Raw genomic sequence first — 14,052 nt, forward strand, 5'->3', positions numbered from 1 at the left:
CTGGGCACCAGAGATTTATGTATATCAAACATGCAAAATGCATTTATCTATCCCCCTAAATTTCAATCTGTTACCCTTAGTACCCACTGAGAAACTACTCTTAAAACCAGTACAAGAAAGGATATCTGTATAGGTCATGAAAATGTGCCATTCAAATATCTTTTTAGAGATACCACAGAAGACTGTCAGCTCTTCACCTGTATATTTATATAATGAGACTAAGGTTGTAAGATTAAGCAATAAAAATACAGAATTTCAAGCTAAATTTAAATTTCAGTAAAACAAAAAATATTTGTATGCTATTTTAAGATTTTTGGACTCATATTAAAAATCATTTATTATTTATCTGAAACTGAAATTTAACTGAATGTCTTTCATTTTATCTGGTAGCCCTAGTCGAAGCCAGGTTCTCTGTCTCCCTAAGTATAATTTCTTCCTTTGCCCCATCCCTACCTTAACCTAGAACAGAATAAATTTTCTATATCAATACACACATACAATTTCCAAGGGAGAAGAATATATCTCATTAGGCACTGATGTTGTAAGATTTAAATGTAAAGGTTTTACTGCCCTCCCATTTGCTAGCCAGACTTCTAAGTGCTAGACTCAGGAAAGATGTAGACTTATAATCAAATAAAGGAGAGAAATGGTGTGGACCTAACAGAAGCAGAAGATATTAAGAAGAGGTGGCAAGAATACACCGAAAAACTGTACAAAAAAGATTGTCCTGACCCAGATAATCACGACAGTGTGATCACTCACCTAAAGCCAGACAACCTGGAATGTGAAGTCAAATTTGCCTTAAGAAGTGTCACTGGGAACAAAGCTAATGGAGATGATGGAATTCCAGTTGAGCTATTTCAAATGCTAAAAGATGATGCTGTGAAAGTGCTGCACTCAATATGCCAGCAAATTTGGAAAACTCAGCAGTGGCCACAGGACTAGAAAAGGTCAGTTTTTATTCCAATCCCTAAGAAAGGCAATGCCAAAGAATACTCAAACTACCACACAATTGCACTCATCTCATACGCCAGCAAAGTAATGCTCAAAATTCTCCAAGCCAGGCTTCAGCAATAAGTGAACCGTGAACTTCCAGATGTTCCAGCTGGTTTGAGAAAAGGCAGAGGAACCAGAGATCAAATTGCCAACATCCGCTGGATCATGGAAAAAGCAAGAGAGTTCCAGAAAAACATCTATTTCTGCTTTATTGACTATGCCAAAGCCTTTGACTGCATAGATCACAATAAACTGTGGAAAATTCTGAATGAGATGGAAATACCATACCAACTGACCTGCCTGTTATGAAATCCGTATGCAGGTCACCAAGCAACAGTTAAAACTGGATTTAGAACAACAGACTGGTTCCAAATAGGAAAAGGAGTACGTCAAGGCTGTATATTGTCACCCTGCTTATTTGACTTATATGCAGAGTACATCATGAGAAACGCTGGGCTGGATGAAGCACAACCTGGAATCAAGATTGCCGGGAGAAATATCAATAACCTCAGATATGCAGATGACACCACCCTTATGTCAGAAAGTGAAGAACTAAAGAGCCTCTTGATGAAAGTGAAAGAGGAGAGTGAAAAAGTTGACTTAAAGCTCAACGTTCAGAAAACTAAGATCATGGCATCTGGTCCCATCATTTCATGGCAAATAGATGGAGAAACAGTGGAAACTGGCAGACTTTATTTTTGGGGGCTCCAAAAATCACTGCAGATGGTGACTGCACCCATTAACTTAAAGGATGCTTATTCTTTGGAAGAAAAGTTATGACCAACCTAGGTAGCACATTCAAAAGCAGAGACATTACTTTGCCAACAAAGTTCCATCTAGTCAAGGCTATGGTTTTTCTAGTAGTCATGTATGGATGTGACAGTTGGACTTTAAAGAAATCTAAGTGCTAAAGAATTGATGCTTTTGAACTGTGGTGCTGGAGAAGACTCTTAAGAGTCCCCTGGACTGCAAGGATATCCAACCAGTCCATCCTAAAGGAAATCAGTCCTGAATGTTCATTGGAAGGACTGATGTTGAAGCTAAACTCCAATACTTTGGCCATCTGATGAGAAAAGCTGACTCATTTGAAAAGACCCTGATGCTGGGAAACATTGAAGGCAGGAGGAGAAGGGGATGGCAGAGGATGAGGTGGTTGGATGGCCTCACTGACTCAATCGACATGAATTTGATTAAACTCCAAGAGTCAGTGATGGACAGGGAGGCCTGACGTGCTGCAGTACATGGGGTCACAAAGAGTTGGACACGACTGAGTGACTCAACTGAATCAAGCATAGCCTTTTTCCTGGTAAGAGAGTTTACTCCTTTAAAATGATTCAACTTCAAAAACTGAGTGCACAAGATGACAGCAGGTGAATAAAACAGAATGATAGCTGAACAAAGGTCATATTTTCCAATGAAATTTCTACACCTTTACTAGAATTTCATAAACAAGGAGAGATGGGCCTTCTTCATTTCAGCTATACTTTAAGTTGGCATTAAAGATGATACAGAAATGAAACTAAAATTGACTGACCTTAAAATTCCACTGTTTGCCTTTGACTGGCATTTTGTCATGTTCTTTTTCTATCTTCATGACATAAACTGTCTACATTCTAGTTTCCAATATTTCCTTCTGTGAAATACATCCTGCTATGGTCCTCCTCTCTAGATACAGAATAATTTTTACATTTTTCTCCCTTCCTATCCCCCACTATCTGGCCTTAAGCTTTACATTATTTGCATTTCTATATCTTTTTTTGTGTGCTCTGTGTGTGTGTGTCCAGTCACTCAGTTGTGCCCGACTCTTCTGTAACCCCATGGACTATAGCCTGCCAAGCTCCTCTGTCAAAGGGATTTTCCAGGCAGGAATATTCGAGTGGATTGCCATGCCCTCCTCCAGGGGATCTTCCCTATCCAGGGATCAAACTTACATCTCATGTTTCCTGCATTGACAGATGAGTTCTTTACCACTGAGCCACTTGGGAAGCCCATGTCTTTCTTTGCTGGACTTTAAAAAAAAAAAAAAAGACTAGGACACTCTTCATTAATGTGTATTTTGACAAAGTATCAAAAACTTCAAAGAAATATTCTACTAGTGCCTACCACCACCAGTCAAAGAAGGAAGGGGATACATTCTGCTTCATTTATAGTCTAAGCTACATCATTCTGTCCCATTTCCTCTGTAGAAGATCTAAATTGTTACCACTGTCAGCTGTCCAGAATACAGGGTAACCTTATTGAAGTGTGGATTATCTCTAAGAGAAAGGTATATAATAATTATTCTCAATTAGAAATCTAGAAAACCCAGTCGAGTTTCTGAACTCTACTTATATCTTCACAAGTTTCTTAGCTTCATCTCCCATTGCTTATTTTCAAATTCTTGTCTTGAGAAAATAAGATTTGGAATAGTTAAGAGAGTAGTCAAAGACTAGAAGACATTAGGTTCAGAGATCTGTTTTTGGTCACAGAGAGGAGTAAAATTTAATTTATCTACTGGAGGTTACCACCTTAGTAGGAAGCAAGCCTGAAGCATCCTAGTAGAGACACTTGGGGAGAATTTAACTGTGAAATAAGCACAAAGTACAGCGTAGAGAGGAGAGAGAGGGTCTTTATTTTATATATATATATTTCTAAAGCTAGTCTAATTTTCAATATTCATTGGAAGTACTGACCCCGAAGCTGAAACTCCAATACTTTGGCCACCTGATGCAAAGAACTGACTCATTTGAAAAGACCCTGATTCTGGGAAAGATTGAAGACAGGAGAAGGGGATGACAGAGGATGAGATGGTTGGATGGTACCACAGACTCCATGGACTGGCTATGTTAGATAAGTAATTAATACACAATTTAAGAATTTCCTTTCAGAATTCTTATGTAATCATAACCTGCAACCCTTTGCTGACTCAGGAATTTGGGCTTTTTAGTGTTTATCCTTTCATCTTTAATTATTTTCCTATAATATGTATGTTCAAATTTTTCCATTTATCACCTGGCTGTCACTCTAATAAGCCATCTCCCTCCTTAAACCACTACTGACATAATAATTTGTATCTATCTGGTTACTCAGTGATTAATTCACTCTCTTGGTTTTTAAAGCTTTAATATTTTCTCTAATGTTCTATCAGTCAGTTCAGCTCAGTCGCTCAGTCATGTCTGACTCTTTGGGACCTCATGGACTGCAGCACTCCAGGCCTCCCTGTCAATCACCAACTCCTGGAGCTTGCTCAAACTCATGTCCATGGAGTCTGTGATGCCATTCAGCCATCCCATCTTCTGTCATCCCCTTCTCCTGTCTTCAATCCTTCCCAGAATCAGGGTCTTTTCAAATGAGTCAGTTCTTTGCATCAGGTGGCCAAAGTATTGGAGTTTCAGCTTCAGGGTCAGTACTTCCAATGAATATTCAAGATTGATTTCCTTTAGGATTGACTAGTTTAGTTTCCTTGCAGTCCAAGGGACTCTTAAGAATATTATCCAACACTACAGTTCAAAAGCATCAATTCTTTGGCCCTCAGCTTTCTTTGTGGTCCAACTCTTACATCCATACATGACTACTGGAAAAACAATAGCTTTGACTATACGGAACTTTGTTGGCAAAATAATGTCTCTGCTTTTTAATATGCTGTTCAGGTTGTCACAGCTTTTCTTCCAAGAAGCAAGTATCTTTTAATTTCATGTCAGGCAGTCACCATCTGCAATGATTTTGGACCCCAAGAAAATAAAGTTTGTCACTGTTTCCATTGTTTCCACATCTATTTGACTTGAAGTGATGGGACTAGATGCCATGATCATAGGTTTTTGAATGCTGAGTTTTAAGCCAACTTTTTCACTTTCTTCTTTCACTTTCATCAAGAAGCTCTTCAATTCTTCTTCGCTTTCTGCCATAAGAGTGGTGTCATCTGTATATCTGAGGTTATTAATATTTCTCCCTGCAATCTTGATTCCAGTTTAAATTCTTTTCTCTACAGATTTTATTCAACAGGACTTTGCCTGATATTTTGATCTCACTTAATTATATAATGATGCTGGAGATGCTCAACACTAATACATTAAATGTTACAGGTAGAGATACAAAAATAGAGAAAATAATTTAGCAACCTTCTGTGAGAATGCCTGTAATATTTCTATTAAATTTTTCCTTGTTTTCCATTATCTTATTTCATTTCTACTTTTTTTTTAACCATTTTTCTTGTTTCCTTTCAAGTTTATTGCTAGGCAGCCTGCCTCATAGCCCCCCAATCCCTTCTGCATAGCTCAATGTTTATCTAGTTTTTATCCTGAATTTCCAAATTAACACTTTTCTCATTCTTTCTGTTCTTAAAAATCCCACCATCTATGCAACCTGGAAGGTTACCTATTCTCCTTTACTCAAGACTCTTCATTCTTAGTCCTTCAAAGCTGCCTATGATTTACACTACCACAAGCGTGTGGCTTAGTACCTTAAAAGTGACCTGATTTCTATGTTCCTATAAGATGCCTGTAGGTAGTTTTCAATTAAACCTTAAAAACAGCAATGTTTACAATATAACTTGACTATAATTTAATACCTTTTGTGATTCATTTTTCTTTTTCCTCTGTGGTACCAAGTACATGGTTCACCCAAAATTTTCACTTACATTTGATTACTTCACTAATGTCCATAGTCCGTGGGCAATCACAAATTAGTACATATTCCCTGTGTGACACCACAATCTCAATTTAGTAAATTTGTTTTTCTGTGATTGTATGATCACTACCTTTATTATGTTTGGATAATGTATTAGCTGTTAATTGAAAGCTGCTAAGTGACTGGGAAGCCTGAAAAATTGATAGTGGGTACATGTATTTACTCTTCTGTTCAGAAATATTTTTGTATCCTTTTACATCCATTTGTCTCTTGTACAATGGAGTTCAGCATATGAAACATAAGCAAAGAGACAGTAATCTCCCAATATAGACTCAATCTCCTAAGTGGATGATTGATGATATACCTTTGACAAAATTTTAGTATACTTGAAGACAGAACTGAGACAGTTTTGAGTTTGAAACATATTTTTACCCATCTGCTGTTCTTGGCATTGAAAGTGCTTTGAATTGTTAGGTAGGCCCTGGGAAAACATGTAATGATGTGTGTGGTTCACATAAATGAAACACATGACATAAATTTTTCTAGTAAATTTTATGTTCCAGGTAAATGGACATTTACTTAAAAGCAGAGCAATATTCCATCGTATGTATGTATCACATGGTCTTTTTCCTTTCCTCTGGCAATGGAAATTTATGTTGTTTCCATGTCTTGGTTCTTGTAAGCAGTGCTACAAAGATACACTGGGGAGCATTTATCCTTTTGGATGATGTTTTTCTCTGGATATTTGCCCAGCAGTGGGATTGCAGGGTCACATGTTAGCAAGGAGCCTTCATACTGTTCTCCATGGTGGCTGTACCAATTTACATTCCCACCAACAGTGTAGGAAGGTTTCCTTTTATCCACACACTCTCCAGCATCTATTGTTTGTGAATTCCTTAAAATTTATTTATTTTTATTGGATGATAATTATTTACGATACTGTGATGGTTTTGGGGATACATCATCATGAACTGGTGACAGGTATACATGTATCCCCCCATCCTGATTTTTTTTCTCACCTTTTCCCCACCTTACCCCTCTGAGTTGACCCAGAGCACTGGCTTTGGGTGCCCTGCTTCATGCATTGAACTCGCACTGGCCATCTATTTTATATATGATAATGTACATGTTTAAATGCTATTCTCTCAAGTCATTTCACTTTCACCTTCTCCACTGAGTCCAAAATTCTGTTCTTTACATCTGTGTCTCTTTTGTTGCCCTACCTGCAGCCTATTATACAGAGAGAAGTAAGTCAGAAAGAGAAAGAAAAATACTGTATAATAACACATATTTATGGAGTTTAGAAAGATGCTACATGCTTATGGATTTTTAAATTATGGTCATACTTGCTGGTTTGAGGTGATATCTCAGTTTTAATTTGTGTTTCTCTAATAATTAGCTATCCTGAACATCGTTTCATGTGCCTCTTTGTCATCTGTATGTAGTCTTTGGAGAAATGTCAATTTAGGTCTTATACCCATTTTTTGAGTGGGTTGTTTGTTTTGCTACTGTTAAACATCACAAGCTGTTTGTAAATTTTGGAGACCAATCCCTAGTCAGTCATATCATCTGAGAATATTTTCTCCCATTTTTTTTTCTTTGCTGTGCAAAAGCTTTTGAATTTAAGCAGATGCATTAAAAAAATTTTCCCCTTATTCTGTGAGAGGGATTAGAAAAAATATTGCTGTGATTTCTGTCAGAGAGTATTCTGCTTATGTTTTCCTTTAACAGTTTTATGGTATTGGTCTAACATTTAGATATTATAAATCATTTTGAGCTTATTTTTATGTTTGGTGATAAACAATGACCTAATTCCATTTTTTTTTTGACATATGGCTATTCAATTTTCCTAATACAATTTGTTGAAAAAACTATTTTTTCAACATTGTGTAGTCTTTCCTCCTTTGTCATAGATTAACTGACCATTGGTGCATGGGTATATTTCTGGGTTTTCTGTCCTGTTCCATTTATCTATATTTCTATTTTTGTGTCAGTACCATACTGTTTTGATGACAGTAGATTTGTAATACAATCTGGAGTCAGAGAGCCTGATTCCTCTGGCTCCTTTTTTCTTTCTCAAAATTGCTTTGGCTATTCAAGGTCTTTTGTGTATCCATACAAGTTATGAGATTTGTTGTTGTTGTTGTTCTAGTTCTGTAAAAAAAAATGCCGTTGGTAATTTGATAAAAATTGCATTGAATCTGTAGAATGTGTTGAGTGGTATAATCATTTTGATAATATTGATGCTTCTAATTCACAAACATTGTATATCTTTCCATGTGTTTGTGTCTTCTTTAGTTTCTTTTATTAGCATCTTATAGTTTTCAGTGTAAAAGTCTCTTGTCTCTTTAGGTAAGTTTATTCCCAGGTATTTTATTTTATTTTTTTTTGATGTGACAGTAAATTGAATTATTTCCTGAATTTCTCTTTCTGTTATTTTGCTGTTAGTGGACAGAAATGCAACAGATTTTTTTGTATTAAGTTTGTAGTCTGCAACATAACCAAATTCATCAATGAGTTCTAGTGGTGTTCTGGTAACATCTTTAGGATCTTCCATGTATAGTATCATGCCATCTGCAAACAGTTATAGTTATTTCTTTTCAAATTTGTATTCCCTTTACTTCTTTTTCTTCTCTAATTGCTATAGCTAGGACTTTCAAGACTATGTTGAGCAAGTGTTGCCTCCTTTGTCATAGCTGACCATCGGTGCATGTGTATATGCACATCTTTGTCTTGTTCCTTACATTAGAAGAAGTGTTTCAGATTTTCATCATTGAGTATGATATTAGCACTAGGTTTGTCATATATGGGCTTTACTGTGTTGAAGTATATTGCCTTTATGCCCACTAACTGGAGAAATTTTATCATAAAAGGGTGCAGAATTTTTTCAAAGGTTATTTCTGCATCTATTGAGATGATCATATGGTTTTTATTCTTCAGTTTTCTCATGTGGTGTATCACATTGATTGAATTGCAGATAATGAAAAATCTTTGCATCCCCATGATGACTCCCACTTGATCATGGTCTATGATGTTTTTAATATATTTTTGGATTCAGATTGCTAGTATTTCACTGATGATTTTTTGTCTATGTTCATCAAGTGATATTGGCCTATAATTTTCCTTCTTTGTGGTATCCTTATCTGGTTTTCATGTAAAGCTGATGGTGGCTTCATAGAATGAGTTTGGGAAGTTTTCCTTTCTCTGCAACTTTTTTGGAAAAGTTTCAGAGGTTAAGTCTTAACTCTTCATTAAATGATGGATAGAATTCACTTCTGAGGCCATCAGGTACTGGACTTTTATTTGTTGGGAGTTTTTATGTCACTCTTCCAATTTCACTGTTTCTGATTGGTCTCTTCATGTTTTTTATTTCTTCCTGGCTCAATATTGGGAGATTATGCTTTCCTAAGAATTTTTCCATTGCTTCCAAGTTGTCTATTTTACTGGTATATAGTTGCTCATAGAAGTCTCTTATGATCCTTTGATTTCTGTAGAGTCACTTGTAGCTTCTTGTTTTTCACTTCTAATTTTATTGATTTCAGTGCTCTCCCTTTCTTTCTTGATGAGTCTGGCTAAAGGTTTATCAATTTTGTTTATCCTCAGAGAACCAGATTTTAGTTTCATTGATCTTTGCAATTATTTACTGTGTTTCCATTTCATTTATTTCTTCTCTGATCTTTATGATTTGCTTCCTTCTACTAACTTTAGGTTTTGTTTGCTCTTCTTTCTCTAGTTATTTCAGGTGTAAGGTAAAGTTCTTTATTTGAGACTTTTCTTGAGGTAACATCCCGGTGCACTTAGTGCAGCCGAGAGGAGCTACCCCACGTCTGAGGTCAGGGGCAGAAGCCGGGAGGACCCCATGCCCGAGGGGAGGTGGCCAAGAAGAGTGACCCCACATCTGAGATCAGGGGCAGCAGCCAAAAGTGCCAGGCTGCGAGGGCGCAGGAACCGAGAGGAGGTACCCCACGTTCGAGGCCAGGGATGGTGGCTGAGAGGAGCTACCCTACACCTGAAGCCAGGGGCGGTGGCCTGGAGGATCAAACCCACCTCCAAGGAGCTGTAGCTGCATGGATGCAGGAGGGCCTAGAGGAACTATTCTACCTTCAAGGTCAGAATGGGCGGAGGTGAGGAGATATCCCTCACCCAAGGTAAGGAGCAGCGGCTGCACTTTGCTGGAGCAGCTGTGAAGATATACCCCACATCCAAGGTAAGAGAAACCTAAGTAAGATGGTAGGTGTTGCAAGAGGGGATCAGAGGGCAGACACACTGAAACCAGAATGAGAGAAAACTAGTCAATCTGACCACACTAGGGCCACAGCCTTGTCTAACTCAATGAAACTAAGCCATGCCAGTGAGGCCACCCGACTGGCGGGTCATGGTGGAGAGGTCTGACATAATGTGGTCCACTGAAGAGGGGAATGGCAAACCACTTCAGTATTCTTGCCTTGAGAACCCCATGAACAGTATGAAAAGGCAAAATGATAGGATACTGAAAGAGGAACTCCCCAGGTCAGTAGGTACCCAATAGGCTACTGGAGATCAGTGGAGAAATAATTCCAGAAAGAATGAAGGCATGGAACAAAAGTAAAAACAATACCCAGCTGTGGATGTGACTGGTGAGAGAAGCAAGGTCCAATGCTGTAAAGAGCAATATTGCATAGGAACCTGGAATGTTAGGTCCATGAATCAAGGCAAATTGGAAGTGGTCAAACCAGAGATGCCAAGAGTGAATATCGATATTCTAGGAATCAGCGAAATAAAATGGACTGGAATGGGTGAATTTAATTCAGATGACCATTATATCTACTACTGTGGGCAGGAATCCCTTAGAAGAAATGGAGTAGCCATCATGGTCAACAAAAGTGTCTGAAATGCAATAATTGGATGCAATCTCAAAAACAACAGAATGATCTCTGTTCGTTTACAAGGCAAACCATTCAATATCACAGTAATCCAAGTCTGTGCCCCAACCAGTAACAATGAAGAAGCTGAAGTTGAACGGTTCTATGAAGACCCACAAGACCTTCTAGAACTGACACACAAAAAAGACAGTCTTTTCATTATAGGGGACTGGAATGCAAAAGTAGGAAGTCAAGAAACACCTGGAGTAACAGCCAAATTTGGCTTTGGAATACGGAATGAAGCAGGGCAAAGACTAATAGACTTTTGCCAAGAAAATACACTGGTCATAACAAACACTCTCTTCCAACAACACAAGAGAAGACTCTACACATGGACATCACCAGATGGTCAACACTGAAATCAGATTGATTATATTCTTTGAAGCCAAAGATGGAGAAGCTCTATACAGTCAACAAAAACAAAGCAAGGCGCTGACTGTGGCTCAGATCATGAACTCCTATTGCCAAATTCAGACTTAAATTGAAGAAAGTAGGGAGAACCACTAGACCATTCAGGTATGACCTAAATCAATCCCTTATGAATATACAGTGGAAGTGAGAAACAGATTTAAGGGCTAGATCTGATAGATAGAGTGCCTGATGATTTATAGACGGAGGTTGGTGACATTGTACAGGAGACAGGGATCAAGACCATCCCCATGGAAAAGAAATGCAAAAAAGCAAAATGGCTGTCTGGGGATGCCTTACAAATAGCTGTGAAAAGAAGAGAAGGGAAAAGCAAAGGAGAAAAGGAAAGATATAAGCATCTGAATGCAGAGATCCAAAGAATAGCAAGGAGAGTTAAGAAAGCCTTCCTCAGCAGTCAATGCAAAGAAATAGAGGAAAACAACAGAATGGGAAAGACTAGAGATCACTTCAAAGAACTTAGAGATACCAAGGGAACATTTCATGCAAAGATGGGCTGGATTAAGTAAAGAAAAGGTATGGACCTAACAGAAGAAGAAGATATTAAGAAAAGGCGGCAAGACGACGCAGAAGAACTGTACAAAAAAGATCGTCCTGACCCAGATAATTATTATGGTGTGATCACTCACCTAGAGCCAGACATCCTGGAATGTGAAGTCAAGTGGGCATTAGAAAGCATCACTACGAACAAAGCTAGAGGAGGTGATGTCATTCCATTTGAGCTAATTCAAATCCTGAAAGATGATGCTGTGAAAGTGCTGCACTCAATATGCCAGCAAATTTGGAAAACTCAGCAGTGGCCACAGGACTGGAAAGGGTCAGTTTTCATTCCAATCCCAAAGAAAGGCAATGCCAAAGAATGCTCAAGCTACTGCACAATTGCACTCATCTCATACTCCAACAAAGTAATGCTCAAAATTCTCCAAGCCAGGCTTCAGCAATATGTGAATCCTGAACTTCCAGAGGTTCAAGCTGATTTTAGAAAAGGCAGAGGAACCAGAGACCAAATTGACAACATCCGCTGGATCATGGAAAAAGCAAGAGAGTTCCAGAAAATCATCTATTTCTGCTTTGTTGACTATGCCAAAGCCTTTGACTGTGTGGATCACAATAAACAGTGGAAAATTCTGAAAGAGATGGGAATACCAGACCACCTGACCTGCCTCTTGAGAAATTTGTATGCAGGTCAGGAAGCAACAGTTAGAACTGGACATGGAACAACAGACTGGTTCCAAATAGGAAAAGGAGTACATCAAGCCTGTATATTGTCACCCTGATTATTTAACTTACATGCAGAGTACATCATGAGAAACGCTGAGCTGGAAGAAGCACAAGCTGGAATCAAGATTGCCAGGAGAAATATCAATAACCTCAGATATGCAGATGACACCACCCTTATGGCAGAAAGTGAAGAGGAACTAAAAAGCCTCTTGAGGAAAGTGAAAGAAGAGAGTGAAAAAGTTGGCTTAAAACTCAACATTCAGAAAATGAATATCATGGTATCTGGTCCCATCACTTCATGGGAAATAGATTGGGAAACAGTGGAAACAGTATCAGACTTTATTTTTCTGGGCTCCAAAATCACTGCAGATGGTGACTGCAGCCATGAAATTAAAAGACACTTACTCCTTGGAAGAAAAGTTATGACCAACCTAGATAGCATATTCAAAAGCAGAGACATTACTTTGCCAACAACGGTCCATCTAGTCAAGGCTATGGTTTTTCCAGTGATCATGTATGGATGTGAGAGTAGGACTGTGAGGAAAGTTCAGCGCCGTGGAACTTTTGAGCGTTTTTGAGCTGTGGTGTTGGAGAAGACTCTTGAGAATCCCTTGGACTGCAAGGAGATCCAATCAGTCCATTCTGAAGGAAATCAGCCCTGGGATTTCTTTGGAAGGAATGATGCTAAAGCTGAAACTCCAGTACTTTGGCCACCTCATGCGAAGAGTTGACTCATTGGAAGACTCTGATGCTGGGAGGGATTGGGGGCGGGAGGAGAAGGGGATGACAGATGATGAGATGGCTGGATGGCATCACTGACTCGATTGACGTGAGTCTGAGTGAACTTCGGGAGTTGGTGATAGACAGGGACGCCTGGCGTGTTGCGATTAATGGGGTCCCAAAGAGTCGGACACGACTGAGCAACTGAACTGAACTGAACGTGGTATTGCTGTAAACATCCCTCCTAGAACTGTTTTGTTGCATCCCTTGTTTTGGACTACTCTTTGGACTGCTGTGCTTTCATTTTTATTTATTTATAGGTATTTTTTTTTTCCTCAGTGATCCATTCATTGCTTAGTAGCATGCTGTTTAGTTACCATGTGTTTGTGTTTTTTATTATTTTTATTCTAGTCATTTATATCTAATCTTACAGTGTTGTGATCAAAAAAGAAACTTGATATGATTTTAATTTTCTTAAATTTACAAAGGCTTACCTTGTGGTCCAGCATGTGATCAATCCTTTATAATGTTCTGTGTGCACTTTAGAAGAATGTTTAAACCACTGCTTTTGGATAGAATATTCTTTAAATATCCTTCAATTAAATCCTGTTCGCCTTTGAATTCAGATTCCCGGTGGGTTCCTAGTCTCTGCCTTATTGCCAAGCTTGGAATCTGATGTGGGACTCAGAAGCTTCACAACAGTGGAAGAACTTCTTTGGTGTTATTGTTCTTCAGTTTGTGGGTCACCAAGACTGCCCTGCTGGCTCAGATGGTAAAGCATCTGCCTTCAATGTGGGAGACCCAGGTTCGATCCCCAGGTGGGCATGATCCTCTGGAGAAGGAAATGGCAACCCTTTCCAGTACTCTTGCCTGGAAAACCTCATAGTAGGAACCTAGTAGGCTACTGTTCATGGGGTCGCAAAGAGTCAGACATGACTGAGCAACTTTACTTCACTTACTTCTTCACTTCACCCAGTGGGTATGGGATTTAATTTTATTGTAATGAGCCCTTCCTACAATCTCACTGTGTCTTTTTATTTTTCTTAGGATGTGTAGTGTCTTTTTGTGGGTCCAAGAATCCTCCTATCAATGGTTGTTCAACAACTGGTTGTGATTTTGGTGTTCTCACAGAGTACAAGGTCACATCCCTATACTCTTCCATCCTGTAAGTACCTCCCACATA

The 14,052-nt window shown here is 38.6% G+C and overlaps 1 pseudogene; it reads left to right on the forward strand.

The window, feature by feature from the left end:
- The first annotated feature begins 9,582 nt into the window (after positions 1-9,582).
- Positions 9,583-14,052, forward strand: part of LOC147340710 (uncharacterized) — a 50,368-nt pseudogene continuing 45,898 nt past the window's right edge.

The sequence above is a fragment of the Bos grunniens genome, chromosome X (genome assembly GCF_055505025.1).
Source record: "Bos grunniens cultivar Pamir isolate PY7600 chromosome X, Bosgru_T2T1.0, whole genome shotgun sequence".
In the NCBI taxonomy this organism is placed as follows: Eukaryota; Metazoa; Chordata; class Mammalia; order Artiodactyla; family Bovidae; genus Bos; species Bos grunniens.